Genomic DNA, 15689 nt, shown 5'->3' on the forward strand with positions numbered 1-15689 from the left:
GTCCCTCTTTTTATGATAATCTTAAGAGCTAAAAACCCAATCCTTTCTATGTCTTATCCATGTCTTTGGATGTTTTTTTAATGCCAGAATTTTAAGGGTATAGCACTGTCATAATGCTGCTGTTTAGCTGTGGAGTGCACTTTTTCAGTAAGAATGAAACCTTGGAGGTGCCTGAATCCTCTGTGAATCGGAAGGGATTGGTTGGTGTGTTGGGAGAGAAAGGAGAGGCTGGAAGTACAAAACTCTCTGCACTAAATTTAGTTTTATAGCTAAGAATATGAATGGACAGTGACCAGGGCAGTCATAATTAGTGTCTAAACTCAGGATGGGAGCTTGAAAGAGCTTTAGAACTTAAATTTCTTGCTGAGTTACTATATAAATGTTTAGTACAGAAATTCATACTTCATTCATGACATCTGTAAGAATTATGGGTGATTTGCAATTTATATACTCTTTGGGTGGGGAAAGTGTTGTACAGTTGCAGATCTCCTTTTCGTATGTAAGAGTTCATTCCTCTAGTTTTTTGTAAATCTCAGAGCTGGGCTATTTTTCCAGCTGCTTTGTTTCTAGAATGAGCCAGATTGAGCTTTCTTTGGCCAGTGTGTTTCTTTTGCCAAGAGTCTGTAACTGCTCATGAGCCTATTACTTAATATGATTCTGGTCCAAAGTAGTGTGGCTGTTACTTTATATGTAGCAGTAGCCTTTCCTTTCTACCCCCTGAGGACCAAAGGTGAATTGTAGCATGTGACAAAGATCAAAAAATCAGAAAGCCACAAAAAAGACTCACCTATAGCTGTGGAAGTAGATAAATAAAAGGACTAGGTAAATGTTGTCTTGGTCTCATGTTACCAAGTCACTTACTTTAGACATGATAATGGGAATGAGAGCCCATCACATTTACTGGCAGGTACGCAATTCTGTGACTGTCTGAACTTCCATAACCAGCTCTGTGTAACTGCTGAGGCTGATCCATCTTCGCAGCATTCTGTGCAGGATGACAGCTGGGAACACGCTGCCGAGGTGGGCCCTTGGTGCTGGTCTGCTTAGTGTCATCTGGGAACATCGCTGCTCTGGCACTACGGAATAGCTGCTCAGATTTGTCAGAGTTCACTGGCACTGTTGGACTCTGTGGTAGGTGGATGCAAACTTCATTGACGAGTTGAGAAACTAAAATTCTTGCAAAAATGTGGTTTGACTGTATATATTATAAATAGTCAGGTGAGGTTACTGCAACGTGGTCACAAAATGTTGTTGTTGAAGTGTAAATATGAGAGAGACTGTGGGGACTTAAGATTTAGTCTACTGGTGGCCTGGGCGTTGTTGTAGCATTGTTGTATTTAAACTTTACTATCAACATTTAGGAATGCATATAGATAGAGATTGATGAAGATTTGTATTAATTATGCTTTCAGACTCCTTTCCCCTTTTTCTCTGTGCTTGTAAAAATTCCAGGATCAAACAAGCTTGGCCAAATCAGGTTGCTTTCTTCTAAAACCAAATCAGGTTGCTTTTTGGTTTGAATATTGTCATGGGGTGTTTTTTTCAAGAAACGCTCTGTAGAACAATTAGTTACTTTCCCAGAAATGGGCTGATGTTTCCAAATGGAATTTAACAGACTGTTACCAAGAAAATGGCACTGCTTGGAAGATTTTGTATAGTCTGTAATGACATGTAATGTGTCTGGGTGGAGAAGTTTTTGAGTGTGTGAAGGCAGGAAAAATTAGCTGTGATTTTTACTTTGTGCATGTCCTTCGGTAATGTTGTGTTGTTGAGAGTCCTTTGTGAACAATAGTGGAGGAGAGGAAAACAGTGGTTGAAAAATCACATGTTGGTATGTTACCTGTAATGTTCTTTACGTTATTATTAAAAATTAGTTTGATACTTCCTCAGTTTCATTAGACTAACTTTACAAATGCTGAGAAGCCTGTTACAGGCTTTTTCAATGAAGGTAACATAACTTAAACTTTTCTTTCTTTAGGGCAAAGAAAGAAACCGGGCAGACTATAGCAAAGCTCCCCTTATTAGCAAGAGTAAAGAGAACTCTAACAGAGCATTGAGAAAGCCTATTCTCCTTTATCCTCAACCTGCAGATCAAATGAGATTCAAATAAAACAAAGGAAAAGTAAGCAAAGTCTTCCAAATTTGGGGGACGGGAGAGGTGTTAGTGTGTGAAGAAAAGTGTACAGATTTGATCAAGAAAACTGTTGCACAAACTGGAAATCAAGAGCTTTTTTAAACTAACAATTCCCCTTTTAATATTGTAGTCTCTTCAGTTGTCTGTCAAGGAGAACTGTTATGTGAGAAGGAGTATATAATTTCCAGACTGATAGAGAGTTTGCATGGTAGCAGATAGCTAGTGAAGAGGTTAGAAGAGGCAGTGAGTAAGAGCAAAGGCTGGGCTGGGAAAAAGACAAGAACTATCAAGGGTTTCAACCTTTATGCCATTCTGACAGCAGCTGTGATACTGATGAGGTATTTAAATGGAAAAGGGTCTTGTAACCTGTTCTTAATATGAACCTCTTCTGAAGAGTAGATTGTAAGAAAATACATATATTTTATGGAATAATGTTACTACTAGTTTGGAGACTCACCTTTAATCTTCTAGTACTTGTAACTTGACTTGTGGTTGCTTGAAGCTGTATTCACATCTATGTCAAATTCTTTGGTCACACTGCCACTGCTTTGTGTGGCTGTGATACAGTAAAATTCTTCCTTGATGCTTTTGTTTTTAATATAACTTTTTTTGGCTGCTGGGAAAAATCTTGCATTTGTCAAGCATGAAAATTCTGAGAGCCTTGGATAAACTTTGAAGGAGAAAGATTTATTTGGAATTATAGATTTGATGTACTTTCTCTCATAGGTTTCTTTTGCCTTTTGTTTGAGTGCATGGCTAAACTGGGCTGTACTCGATCCAAACTTCATGAGCTTGCTAGCTAATGGTTAGGAGACAAATTGCTATTACATTTATGTAGTAGTTCATGGTTTATTTATTTTTTCTACTAAAGCATGGGTATTTGTATAGAGGAGAACATTTTACCTGAACAGTCTTTTTACTGCTTTGAAGTAGGTGGTTAGGACTCATGGAATATTTTTTTTTTTTTTTTACCTACCTGTCATCTTGAACTTTACTGGAAATCTCCTTTTTGCTTTGTTTTTAATTCAGTATCTAGTCATACACATAATATTTCCTCCTTACATTGAAAATGTATTACAACCTTTTGTGAGGATGAGCATTTACTTTGATGACTTTGGTCTGAATTTCCATGTGCAATGCTTGGTTTGCATTGCACTGCTGCTATGATGAAAGATAGATGCCAGTAATATATATTGCAAAAATCTGTGTTGTTGACTTTTATGTTGTGCTTCAAGGTAAAACTTGAATGTGGTACTGGCAGGCTTGATTGAAACTACTGGTCAAAACTCAGCAGATGAGAGAAAAAAGGGGGCTTTATAAAGGATAGTATATGAGTACAAGAAGTTTGTATTAATAGAGATGAGCTCTTATTTGCATATAATATTCAGCTTAGGCCACTTTTTAAAAAAAATGTATCTGGACATGATTTAAAAAAAAAAAGGGGTAATGACATACCATTAAAGACTTAAAATTTTCATGTGGGAAGAGAGAGAAAATTGGGATTGTCCTCATTCAGCTGAATTTAAGATACTGTGGATTTGCCTTAATTACAGCTGTTGTTGGTGCTCTATCCTCTGTAAGTGCACTAATGAAATCCCTTACTTCAGCAAGACACAGAAGCTGTTTGGATTGATAACAAAATGTATCCTTGTTCCAAAATGGGATAACCTTCACTTATTAGCTGACAGCTATGCTGGTGATAGGTGTGATTAGTAAAAACTCTGGTGCAATCAATACCTGGGAGAATAAATTGCTAAAACTATATAAAGGAAAAAAAATACAGTGTGAGTTTACGTATACCTAGTTTAATAATTCTTTTTTTTTCCTCTGAATAACTCTCTTGAAAAGTGGAAGATTAAAAAAACAAAAGAAGCAAGGAAAAACTGATTTTTGATACCGTATGATTAACCTACAGAACTCACTAATCTGAGATAACAGCAGGAATTTTTTGCTCTTGGCCTCAAAATAATTGCTTCTAGGGTTAGCAGAGGTATGGAGGAAGCAGGGATCATGCTTAACATGCTTTGGAGCTACCTTTTTTTATTTTCTTTTTTTCTTTTTCCTCCAACTGTTGTATGTTGCTAGAAAACTTTCAACTATGTCTACTGAAAGCAAATACTCCTAGGCTTGAATGAAATTATGACATGATGTCTGTGCTGTAGGCTATGAGCCTATCCACTAGTGTGTTGTAGAGGTTGTTTAATTATGGAAAAGAATCCCAGAACTGGATTGTGCCTGGCTTCATGCATGTATATTACGGCATTTTTCATATATTTTTGGACTTTATGCTATATTGTAGGAAGCACATTTATAAATGTTCTTGATTGGATTCAATTTTACACTTTTTGGGGGATCTTCTAAAGGCAGCACTACAAGAGCTTCCAGAACAATGTGAAGCAGTTAGAAGAAAGGATTCTTCACAAAAGCATTTATAATGTTAAGGTGGTAGTTCTCCTTATATAGAGAGATGAGGGTACCTTGACCTCTCTAGCCGTTTGTCTATAATATTATACCTAGTGTTTTCAGATCCTGAAATTGTTTCATATAGATCATAAAGCATTGGGCTGCAGTTTAGTTGGGAAGTATTATGAAAAAAAATCTCTTATGAGACTAAGAAAGGCAGGCAGGTGATTTCTTCTTATCCAGACTTCTAGGAGGATTTAGACTGGTGACAAATCTCACTAGAAGAAGAGTCTAAAAATAATACTTTCTACTGATGTAAAACACTTCAGGCCAGGGATGCTATAAAGGATAAGCAATATAGTGCTTATTTTACAGTTTAGGGGGAAACAAAATGGTAAAGTCTTAAAATCAAGTAGCACTCAGTAGAATTGGTGGAAAAAAATTCCAAACCACTGCTGTAATATTGGAAGCTTCATTGCCTAGATACAAGTTATTTGCAAAAAGTGGGGAATCAGCACTCTTTGTCCTTTAAACTCTAATCTTAGGACTTAAGCTGCTTGTTCTTACAGTGACTGTCCTCTGCATACTTTTAAATCTGGCATTTGCTCCAATTGGAAGTTATTCTGTGCATTCTGCATAGCTAGACTGTGCCTACATGGATCTTTATAATGCAAGCAGATAGTCTTTATCAGCATAAATTCTCCAAGGAATCTCTGAGGATTCTCATTTAGTTTCTAGTGCAACACCTGGAGGCTTTCAGGTTTGAATTTTCAAAAATAAAAATGCACGTTTAAATGTAAGATTGCCATTAATACATTAAACAAAATTGCTCTATTCAGTATTTATTTGGTAGAGGTGAACACGATTTCATTAATATTAACTAGAGGAGCCCTCTGGCTTTAAGCATGTAAAAAGAATTTTCAACTAAAACTGGCATCTTCATATTCCAAATCTCAGAAATCTTTCTGAGGCCTTGTGGATGGTGTGGAAAGCACCAATTTTTAACATGTCTCTTCAGCAGCAGCAGTGCTGTACAATTCTACCAGAAATTTCTTTGAAACGTTGCTGTCTCCTGTGTTAAACTTTTTTTTGGCTGTGTAACAGTGATAAACACTTGCTTTTGGGTAGTGATATGAAATTCGGTCAGAAAAATTTGTAAGGTACTCTTACAATCTTCACATTAAGTATTTTGTAGACGGACAACATCCTCATCGATTTTTGTTAATTCACAAAATCCAGTGCAAGAGAGAAACATTCAAAGAGATGTGGGGGGTTTTTTTTGTCCATAGTAGTATCCTGTCTGAACTGGTGCTGTAGAGATGGCTTGTTTTCAAGATGTCAACAATGTCTATTGATCTGAAACCTCCAGAATAACAGTTGATAAAAACCTGCAGGCAGCGAATACAAGACTTAAGGTTTGCAAGACAAAATAATAAAATAGTTTGATGTATGGGAAAGTAATCACAATCAGAGAGAGAAACTAGGCAGTTGCATGCAAGTTCCAGGTAAAAGAATCTTTGAATGGGACTTTGCAGCTGGAAAAACAAATACCATTATACACCAGAAGGAATTTGTGTCTTATATAGACTTGGCCTTCAATATCATATTCCCAAAGCCTACGTTTACTGCAAGAGGAAGCAACAAGTTCCTTCCTTTCTTACATTGCTGGGAAACATGTTTTGAGAATTTAAATCTTCAGTTACAAAAAAACCAGTTTCTTCCATGAAAACCTTTTGTAAAGGTAAAAAATACTGTAGGTAGCAAGTGAATGTGAAGTTCTGATTCTGAACATTCTGACAAGTCTGAATTAAGGGTCTATGTCTTTTTCCAGACCTTGTTTTTTCCTCCTGAAAGTTCAGCTTCAGTAATACATTTTTACTAGAGATGTGGAAACTAGAATGCACTTTACTATAACTAGAAATACTAGCACATGTGTTGTGGTGGTTTGGTTTTTTTAAATTATTTTTTTCTGTGTGTTGCTTTTTTTCTTCCAGATTCCATTTACAAATGTGTTTCAATAGGTTTTATCCTCTAATAGAAAAATCTTAACAATGTGCCCCCCCATCACTTTTCCCAAACTTCAAGATGTTAGTCATAGAAAATACAATATAAACAGTGAAGTATACAGTATGAGCACTGAAATCACTGAAGTTAAACCTGCTATCACTTCATTAAACAAGTGGACAATGTCTTTGTCTTCCCTCACGTTCTGATAAATAATAAAATAAAAATGGCAAGAGAGTTGCCCTTATGCCCTTTTTTCCTTTTTCTTCCTGAATAAGAAGCAATGATTTTAGACAAAGCTGAAGACATCATCTAGAATGGTGGAAAAATTCACTTAAGATTAGTGAGAGGTTGGAATCTGTGCATGAATGAATATTGTCTAGGCAGTTTAATGTTAAATAAAATATTCTCATGATGTTGCTTGCTGTTACTAGTTTCTAGAATTTGGTTAGTATTTAGGGCAGTGTGAAAAAGTAATTCTTTCTTATCTGTGTTTATAGTATGCAGTGGTTGACTGGATAAAATGGAAGAGCAGGAAATGTTTTATGTGGGTGAGTTTCCATAGGAGACAGGATAGATAGATGATTTTTTTTTTTTTTTTTTTTTTTTTGAGCATTAGATGTAGGCTAAGAAAACTTATTTTGGTTAGAGTGGAAAGAATTTCTTGTGGAAGTGAGATATTGTGATCTCAGTTTCTTGGGATAGCCATTTCTAGTTCCACAGTACTTCGTTACAACACTAATTCAAAAAGTGCAGAGCCATTCTTGAAGTTGCATTCTGTGTCATTTACCAGCTTACTCTATTCTCTGCTGTGTTCAGAATTTCTTGGGAGGATTATTTTGTTAAAGATGAGCTGTGTTTTGAAATTAGATTAACTAATATTTTGGGGATTCTTGAGAAGGCAGTTTTCCTGTAATTATTTATAATAAACCTCTTGAAGTGCTTTGGTTTTTTTCTTTTTTTAATTTTGCTTTTCATGGACACCTTTGCCTTCACACGCTTTCTTCTTATGCGTGCGGAAGATGAGGTGAAGAATTTTAAGACAGGTAGTACCTCTGCTTAGATTTCAAGGCTGGATTCATTAAGAGTCAACACAGATGCACTCTGCCAGAAATTGGCTATATAGAAAGTATTCTTCATGCACTTGCCAGTTAGCAGAGTAGATAGATAGACTGTGATTTGAAGAGTATCTGTTGGTATTTTGCTGGACTTCTGAAATTTCAATAGATTGGAAACGAGTATCTCTTTGATTAAGAGAGTGGAAAAGAATAACATCCGTTGATAGGTCTAGGTTTAAAAAAAGAAAAGGAAAAAAAAAAGGCTGACAACTTTTAAGACAGCAAGATTTTTTGATTCCTACTTGGTGATTTCAGAGATGAAGAGACTTTGGTGTATTAAGTTGATATAATTTAAAAGCAAGTTGTTTCTGATAAATCATGCAGTAGACTTTTTCAACCCAAGTTATGCCTTCAAGAAAAGGGGACTTTTTTAGGTCACTAGGGGATGAGACATCTTTTTCTAGGACTGTATATTTTGGCCAAAAAGATTGGGACATGCTATCTGTCTTAGCCCTTGTTGATCCTTGTTAGGATGTGTCACGGGTAGTTCAAATTTACTGTTTCCCAGTCACAGCAAGCATAAGTGGGAAACATAGTGAATGACTTCTCTTTTGGGTGTATGTGATTTGACATTACCACTTGTAACTTGTGAACCAATGACTTCTATGCCGTGCAATAAAAGTAAAGGAAGCATTAGGCTTGGTGTAAAATGAGAAGTAGAGGAAATCTGGACTGATGGAAATAGCTTCCCATAAAAACAGAGTATTCAGAATGCAAATATAAACTGGTTTTGCTAGTTCTCTCTTCAAAGCATATATAAAATAATTTCGTAAAAGGAAGCTACCTTTAACTTGAAATATGATTATCATGGCATTTCCCAGAATATTTGATCTGAATATTTTTCTTTTGTGGTAGATCGAACTTTTCCTTTGTAAACAGAGCCAGAAGTTACAAAAAAATACACAGTGTTGATCCACTTCCTCCACATGGGACTGGCATATCTATCTCAATCATGGACTTCCCCTGAACAGCAGTGGAAGAGATTAAAGTACACTTTGTCCTGTGACCATCTGACTGTCTTTTGATCTTTCCTAATTCTTTAAATGCTTCTACTAAAATCCTTGTATAGAAATATGGATCCCAACTGGGGGTTAACTTCATAAGTGAAATGCAATAACCTTGTGTATTTTCTCTTCTCTCTCCTGCACCCATAGACAAGAACCAAAACTGGAATTCAAAATGCAGAAGGGGGAGCTTGGACAGCATGTCTCTTATCTGTTGTCTTGTGACCCAGGCTTTCAAAGCTTAAGAGGTCTTTTGATTTCTAAAAGAGGCTTTTGGTTTCTTGCACTTCAAATGACTTTATACTGTATTTTGGTAGCCCGCTGAGATTAAGAAGTAATTATTGAAAGCTGTAGATAGCAAGTGTAAGTCAAAATACAAACACTTTGTTTTTACTACTGCCTCAGGCTGAATCTTAAAGTGGTTTTGCCAGCCCATATGTCATGATTCAAAAGAATGCTGTTAACTTTCAAAAGAGTAATAGTTGAACATAGCATCACATAAAAATCAGCTTTCCTAAATGGCACTGAATTACTTTACTGCTCTTTTTTTTTTAATAGTTAAAATTTAATCCCTTTTAAAGTTAATTTGTTTGTTTGGGTTTTTTTTGTTTTGTTTTGTTTTCTCCCATCAGTGCAGTATGTGTTAGACTGAATGTGAATTCTATTCAACATATTATTGGGTAGTTACTAAAAGTGTCAGTCCCTGGGCTCTTGGATACTCCAAACTATATTAATACTACATTATTATTTATAAATATTCCCATTCTTATCTCTTAATGCTGATGTAATTACTTTACACATCTATCCAATGCTTTCTTTCTATTTAGAATCTAATTTGTTACACTGAGCAGGAGGGAGTATACATTAGAACTGTTTTCATGAAAGCATAGTCTAGCAGGCTTGCTAAATTGAGTTCCCTGTACTGGGATGTTGTTCTGTTTAATCCTGTAAGACACTTCACATGAATGTGTAGACTCGTTGAAAGAAATAGAGCCAAGGAAAGTGATAAAAAGTTAAAAGAATAAAGCAATGTAAAACTTAGCTTATGGTTCATTTTCTGCTATTCAGTCATTTTGCAAACTAGAACATGGGAAATGCACAATGGTTGCGATTCAAGTGACATGCATGATTGTTCTTTTGCAAGAATATCAGATAACATTTTTGGTTATACTTCTAATTTTCTAGTTCAGATAGGAAAAGAAGGACTAGTCTGTACCATCCAAGTGAAAAATAGTTTTGCTATTTGTTCAATAATTTTTACAGAATAGAGCCCTTAAAGATTATGGTGAGATCTGGTTTAGTTGCTTGAGAACATAGCAGTTTGTGCATTGGAACAGGCCTTTTTTCTGCATAAGAATATCACGCCATAATTGCTATAATAAAAACTCCTCACAGAGGAGTCTTAAGCACTGGAAGAGGTTGCTTGGAGAGGTTGCGGTATCTTCATCCTTGGAGTTTTTGAAAACTCAGCTTTGGACAACCTGATCTAACGTTGAAGTTGGCCTTGCTCTGAATGGGAGGTTGGGCTAAATGGCCTCCAGAAGTGCCTTCCAACCTCAGCGTCCCTGGGATACTGCACTAAAAAGTGGCTGTGAAGAGCTTGCAAATGGCAGAAGCTTCTTGTGTGGAGAATACTCAGTGTCTTCTGTGTGTTTTCAAGTGCTTCTGTCCTACTTGCTTATATCCAAGTAGTGATTTTTCCCGTTGATCTCATCTGTTCTATTATGTATATGATCTCAAGGTCGTCTTCACAGTTGGTTTATGTTAGTTTATGCAAGGAAGGTGGATGCTTATGGAGGTATAGGGCAAAGTTTAAAGTAGTTAAAATACCCAGTTTATTTTAACACAAGGAAAAATAAGTTTTAAATATCAATGCTGCTTTTATTTTCATACAGGAATTGGTCTTAGTATTTGAATGTTTTGCATAAAAGAAGATAAGGAATGGTCTCATCTCTTTCACTGTGTAAAGTTGTATCTAGTGTTGGTGACCAGCAACCCTTCCCCATCCTCCCATAACCCCCTCAGAATTTTCTCTTAAAGCATATGCTGGAAATACCTCAGCACTGGTTAGCTGATCCTATATATGCTGTATAGAAATAGTGAATAGTGCTTCAAGCATGACAAGTACATGGAGGGGAAAAAAAAAAAATCAGTAGTTCCCCTGTACAAACAAGAGGAGTGAAAGTGCCAAGACTTCTGACCTCACACACGGCAAAATCGATGGATGGTTCAAACCTGCCGCTCCGGTGCTGCTTCAGTCACTATCTAGGTATTTTTGTGGAGTGATTCAAGCTATTTGCATTTTATTTAGCAGTTGTTCTTCTGTGCCCTTGTCCAGACTCAACAGGGGGGCTTTTACCAGAATGCCAGGCTGAGGGGTGGCTGGATGCTGTGAGGATGGCTCTCTGCAGTAGGACACCCTCATGCTTAAGAGCTCTAGAGTCAAGATTCCCATGGCAGCCTCCCTGCTCAGCTTTAATTTTTTTTTGACATGTGTGCACTGAGTAAATTAATAATATGTTGTCACCAATATACTGCTTTCAGTTTGCATTATTGTTTTAACGAGTCATTGAGGTACAACAGTATATGTTGCATATTGTAGTCATGCTTGGAAATAGAAGCAGAACCGAGTCAGAAGATTTGTCTAAAAGATACTGAAAGAAAGATGTACGTTCTTTTCAGTACGTATGTGCTAGGAATTTATTAGAAGCTATAAAATGCTGAAATGTAAGAGAAAGGAAAAGTTAAGGTTGTTTTAATAATTTAATTTTAAGATAAAGATTTCTGTGTGATAACTTGAAGCAATAATTCTTGGTGATAGAAAGCATATGGGCTGGGAAGACTGAAGAGCTAGAAATACCACCCCAGGTACTTGATTATTTGGTGCTCTGAGGCTATCCTGTAAAGCACAGAAGAAAATTCTGTGAAGAGTGAAACTGATGAAGTCTGGTTTCCTAGTAATCTGTGCTCTACATCCCTTTTTTTAACCCCTACTCCCCCTTCCTCAAAAAAAAAAAAAAAAAAAGACCCTGCCATTATTATATTGGAGGAGACTAAGACCACGAAGTTTGCCTGGACAACAGGGAGCAGGTGGTCTTGGCTGGCTTGGATGTAATTGTGTACTGACTTGCCAACTGATAGATCACAGGTGGTGATGACCGAGGTTGTACTTTTACAGCCTCTTGCTCAGTGAGACATAGGTTTCTCTTTCTGTTCCCCACATAGCTGCTCATTTTCATGAAACCTATCTGTCCAGTTGGTTCCCAAGTGTTTTTGAGAGGCTGGGAGGAGAGACAGCACAGTCACAAGCCTTATCTCATTAAAAGCTAGACTAAAAAAACATACCCCACACTACCAAAAAAAATTACCTAGTTAGAATGAGGCCCTGAAGTTTGTGTGGTTTTACGCTTTTTAGATAAGAATATATAAACTGGTTTTTGAAGAGGAAAGATTGAATCATCTCATTGGTCACTTTTCTGCTGTGATCTTTAGCTCCCTCTTGCAACTTCAAGTTTCTTTTTCAGAACTTAATTTAGATACTGTTGTTCTGTTAGGAATGTTGTTCTGTTTGGGTAACTTCTGTTTTCAGTGCAAATTGTAATTTGATTGAAAAGCTTTTCTGTCCTAAGTAATAACCAAATTAGATTGTGTCTTCTGTTATGCTCTTCTCTGGTAGTGTAACAAAAACATTTATTTCAAATAACTTCTTGACCTTTTTGAATTTTAAAACTTCGGCAAAAGCTTATTTGCTTTGTATTGTCAATATGTTGAAAACTGTCTTCATGCAGAGCTTGCTAGCTGCCAAATCCTGTGGTCCCTTTTGCCATCAATTTTTTGGGGGGTGTTTTAGATTACATAAGAGTTAATATTTTTCCTGGTTTTTTTAGATGCAAATTTATTTTGAATTTTTATGGAAGCTTTATTGTATTTCTATGTTGCAAATTGGTTTTATTCCCAAAAAGCAAATAAAAAAAAAATGTGGTATAATACAGAACAGTAATGCAGATTTCTAGGATGTTTGCCCTCTCTGTGGTAAGAACAGCATCCTTGCTTCAACAAGGAAAGAGAAAAATGCTTTTTGTTCGGGAACTCCTATGCTTTCTAATTCTTGGAACATCTTTGTCAGTAGATTCACTTTTGTTTCCAGTTTCTAATGCTCTGTACTAATGTTAGTATGAGTTAAGTAACAACAAATTGTTCTAACCTTTATTACAGTGTATACAGCCTGAAATATTAACTGGGGTCTAGCCTCAGATACTTGAGTAGCACTTATATTGAACAAGAGTAGTGACAAAAATGCAGCGCAGTGAGACCTGACAGACTGGAGCGAGCAGTGTCACCCATCTGATGACCAGAACAATCTCTGCTTCTGTTACTCTGCAGAAGCGTGAATATAAGTACATGTTGGCTGCAGGAGAGGTGGCTGAAGGAATGTAATCAACAGTGGACAAAACTGACCTTGGTGACTGTGCCTCTTTTTATGTGCTTATCTGGCCTGAAAAGTGTGATTGTCCAAGATTTAGCAGTTTTTAAAGACATCTAAAAGTCATATTCTTTTATTGTGATGATTTTTCCCAGGGATTAGAAATTGGACCAAGAAATAGCTAGTAGTGAATTAAGAGTTAAGATTTAGCTTGCTGAACAGGAACCAGAGTCTTTGACTTGATGGCAGCTTGCCATGCCTTTAGGAATCGGAGGCCCCCACCAGAACTAGCCTATCTTGAATGTTCTAGCCAGATTCCTCTCCCTGCTTTCTGGAGGTATGTTATCTTCACTGCTGTAAGTGCATGGTATCTTACTGAGGTGTGACTTCAAAATTGCTTCTTGTTGGCAGTTTGAAACATGATTATGGGGGTATAATCTGAGTCCTGCTGTTAAAGGTTCCTGAAAAGGAAAAGAAGATATTGCAGATGACACCCTGTAGTGGTATGTAAACCATAGTAGAAAGTTGTTTGCAAAAGGGTGGCAGCTGAAATGTTTGCGTTATCTGCACTTGTGTTCACCGCTGATCTCATACACAGGTGTAACAGCATGCAACTCACATGCATGAGGACATAGCTCTGTGCATGCAGATTTGTGTGTGCAGTTTGATAGACATCACGTCTCCCCACTCCCTTGTTAAATGCAGCTTTTTCGTTGTAGTAAGGAGTTCTTTTGGTGTTCTTTTAAGCTCAGTTCTCTATTGTATTTTATTGCAGTACTTCATGAATGGCTTCCTAGTTTTGCTGCATAAGATAATGCTGGCAGTTCAGAGTATTGTGGAAGAGAATTCCTCACCAAGCTGGCCACTCTGTTGCTGCGCTTGTTTAGCTTTTCTGGTCTGACATACTTCTTCATAAAACAGAAATATATAAGCTGAGGCACACAAATCTTATTCTTAGGCATATTGCATAGTAAATTTTATTTATCAGTGTGCTTTCTGGTTGTTTTCTGTGACGAGGTATCCAGTATGTCACTTCCAAAAGTGGAGTCCTGTGGAGCCCTGTGCAGCTTATTTTGGTATGAAATCTTTCGTGCCAGCTGACAGTCCAGCCCCAGAGGAGTTTCATATCTTTATGAAACTCTCACCTGCTGCTCATTTGGCATTCAGTACTCTTTCTCAGTTAAATCTTGAATATTATTCTTCTTACCCCTGCCTGCCTCATTGTGATTAATAAACTGAATAGTTTCCCTGAAGAAATCATGCTTTTGGAAGACTTCACATCTCTAATCATCTTTAGCTTCTTTTTGTTTGGAAGAAACTTAATGGGGAAACAGATGTTCCAATAGTTTTGTTGTATGACTTACAAGTTCAGGAACTTTGTGCTTTCTTGACTTGCCAATTCTCCTGTCAGCATCTCTCTTAGTGCCTCTTTTTCTGAATTTCTTCTGTGGGTCAGAATCAGGCCATGCCTTGTTTTATTCTAGCATTTTAAGAAAAATCACATTCCCTGTCTTGTTCTTACCAGTCAACATTCTTGAAGTTGGCTTTTGACTTCCAAGAGTTGACAGAATGGTAGAGGTCTTGAATATGATTAAAAAAAAATGCAGTTGCAGTGGGAAAAGAGGCATCAGTATCTACCTACAAATTATAAATCAGAGAACTGAAAACCTTTACGGATTCCTAAACTGCTAGCTCCAAATGAAGCTCTTCCCACAGTTGCGCACAAGAAGCAAATCCGTAGATAGCATCCAGATGGGTGAAACTTAGCTTACGGAGTTGCACTTTTTTTTTTTTCCCCTCTCTTGCTAATCTCCTTTTCTGTTACAGCTGCAACAAAGTGCCAAGTCCTAAGCTCATGACTGGGTTCCCCTCTGTCCAGTCACAGATGTTCAGCAATGGCTGTCATGTCTTGGGCAATCTCTAAAGCTAGACTACTTTCATCAACTGCTTTCCTTTCTCGCTCATGTCACTTCTCTTAACCTCCTTGTCTCTCAGCATCACATCTCATTTCTTGTATGCTGGTTATAGTCTCTTGAATTGCCTCTTCAGTATCATCATTATCTGGCTTTTTGTTTGGTTTTTTTAATGGTTGCTGCTGAAACTCCAGTTCAGGCTTTGCTTACTTCCCTGGTCTGAAATAACCTGAATTTCCTCATTAATGAGAGCTGCAAGTTACTTACAGTTCAGCACTGATTTTTCTGTTTTTTCAGATACTGTTCTGCCAAGACATTAGACTCTGCAGTCTTTGAAGAGTAGACAAGGAACAGGCAGATATTAATTCAGATTATGCACCAGCATTTATATTTCCCTTTCAGTTACTGTAGAAACTGTTTTGTTTCTTTGTGGGTTTTGGTTGGTTTTTTTTTTTTTTGGAGGGGGAAGTGGTGGTGGTGGGAGGGAATGTTTGTTTGGGTTTCTTGTTTGTTTGTTTTTCTGGTTTTGAATAAGACCCAAACATTGGATCTATCGAGTTATGAGGATGGTTTTCTTGCGCTCTCTCTGTGTTTGATGGAGATACAGAGACGCTGTCCCCCTGGGGCAGGGGGGCAGTGAAGTGTGGACTTGTCATTCAGTACCTCTATCCTTGCTCAGCTGATGTTGGT

General features: G+C 37.1%; 1 protein-coding gene across 9 annotated transcripts in view; it reads left to right on the forward strand.

Moving 5' to 3' along the window:
* The window catches only part of TRAF3 (TNF receptor-associated factor 3), a 74568-nt gene that overhangs the window by 22369 nt on the left and 36510 nt on the right, over positions 1-15689 (forward strand). The window contains exons 1-2 of one of the 9 annotated variants that reach the window (XM_010583971.1): positions 1046-1131; positions 1979-2122. The exons of 7 other annotated variants lie outside the window; for them this stretch is intronic. The gene's annotated coding sequence lies outside the window, so the exon portion shown is untranslated. Of the gene's footprint in view, positions 1-1045; positions 1132-1978; positions 2123-15689 lie in introns of those variants that run through there. One more of the 9 variants, XM_010583974.1, reaches the window with a different exon arrangement.

Source organism: Haliaeetus leucocephalus, unplaced genomic scaffold (genome assembly GCF_000737465.1).
Source record: "Haliaeetus leucocephalus isolate CR32 unplaced genomic scaffold, Haliaeetus_leucocephalus-4.0 Scaffold932, whole genome shotgun sequence".
In the NCBI taxonomy this organism is placed as follows: domain Eukaryota; kingdom Metazoa; phylum Chordata; class Aves; order Accipitriformes; family Accipitridae; genus Haliaeetus; species Haliaeetus leucocephalus.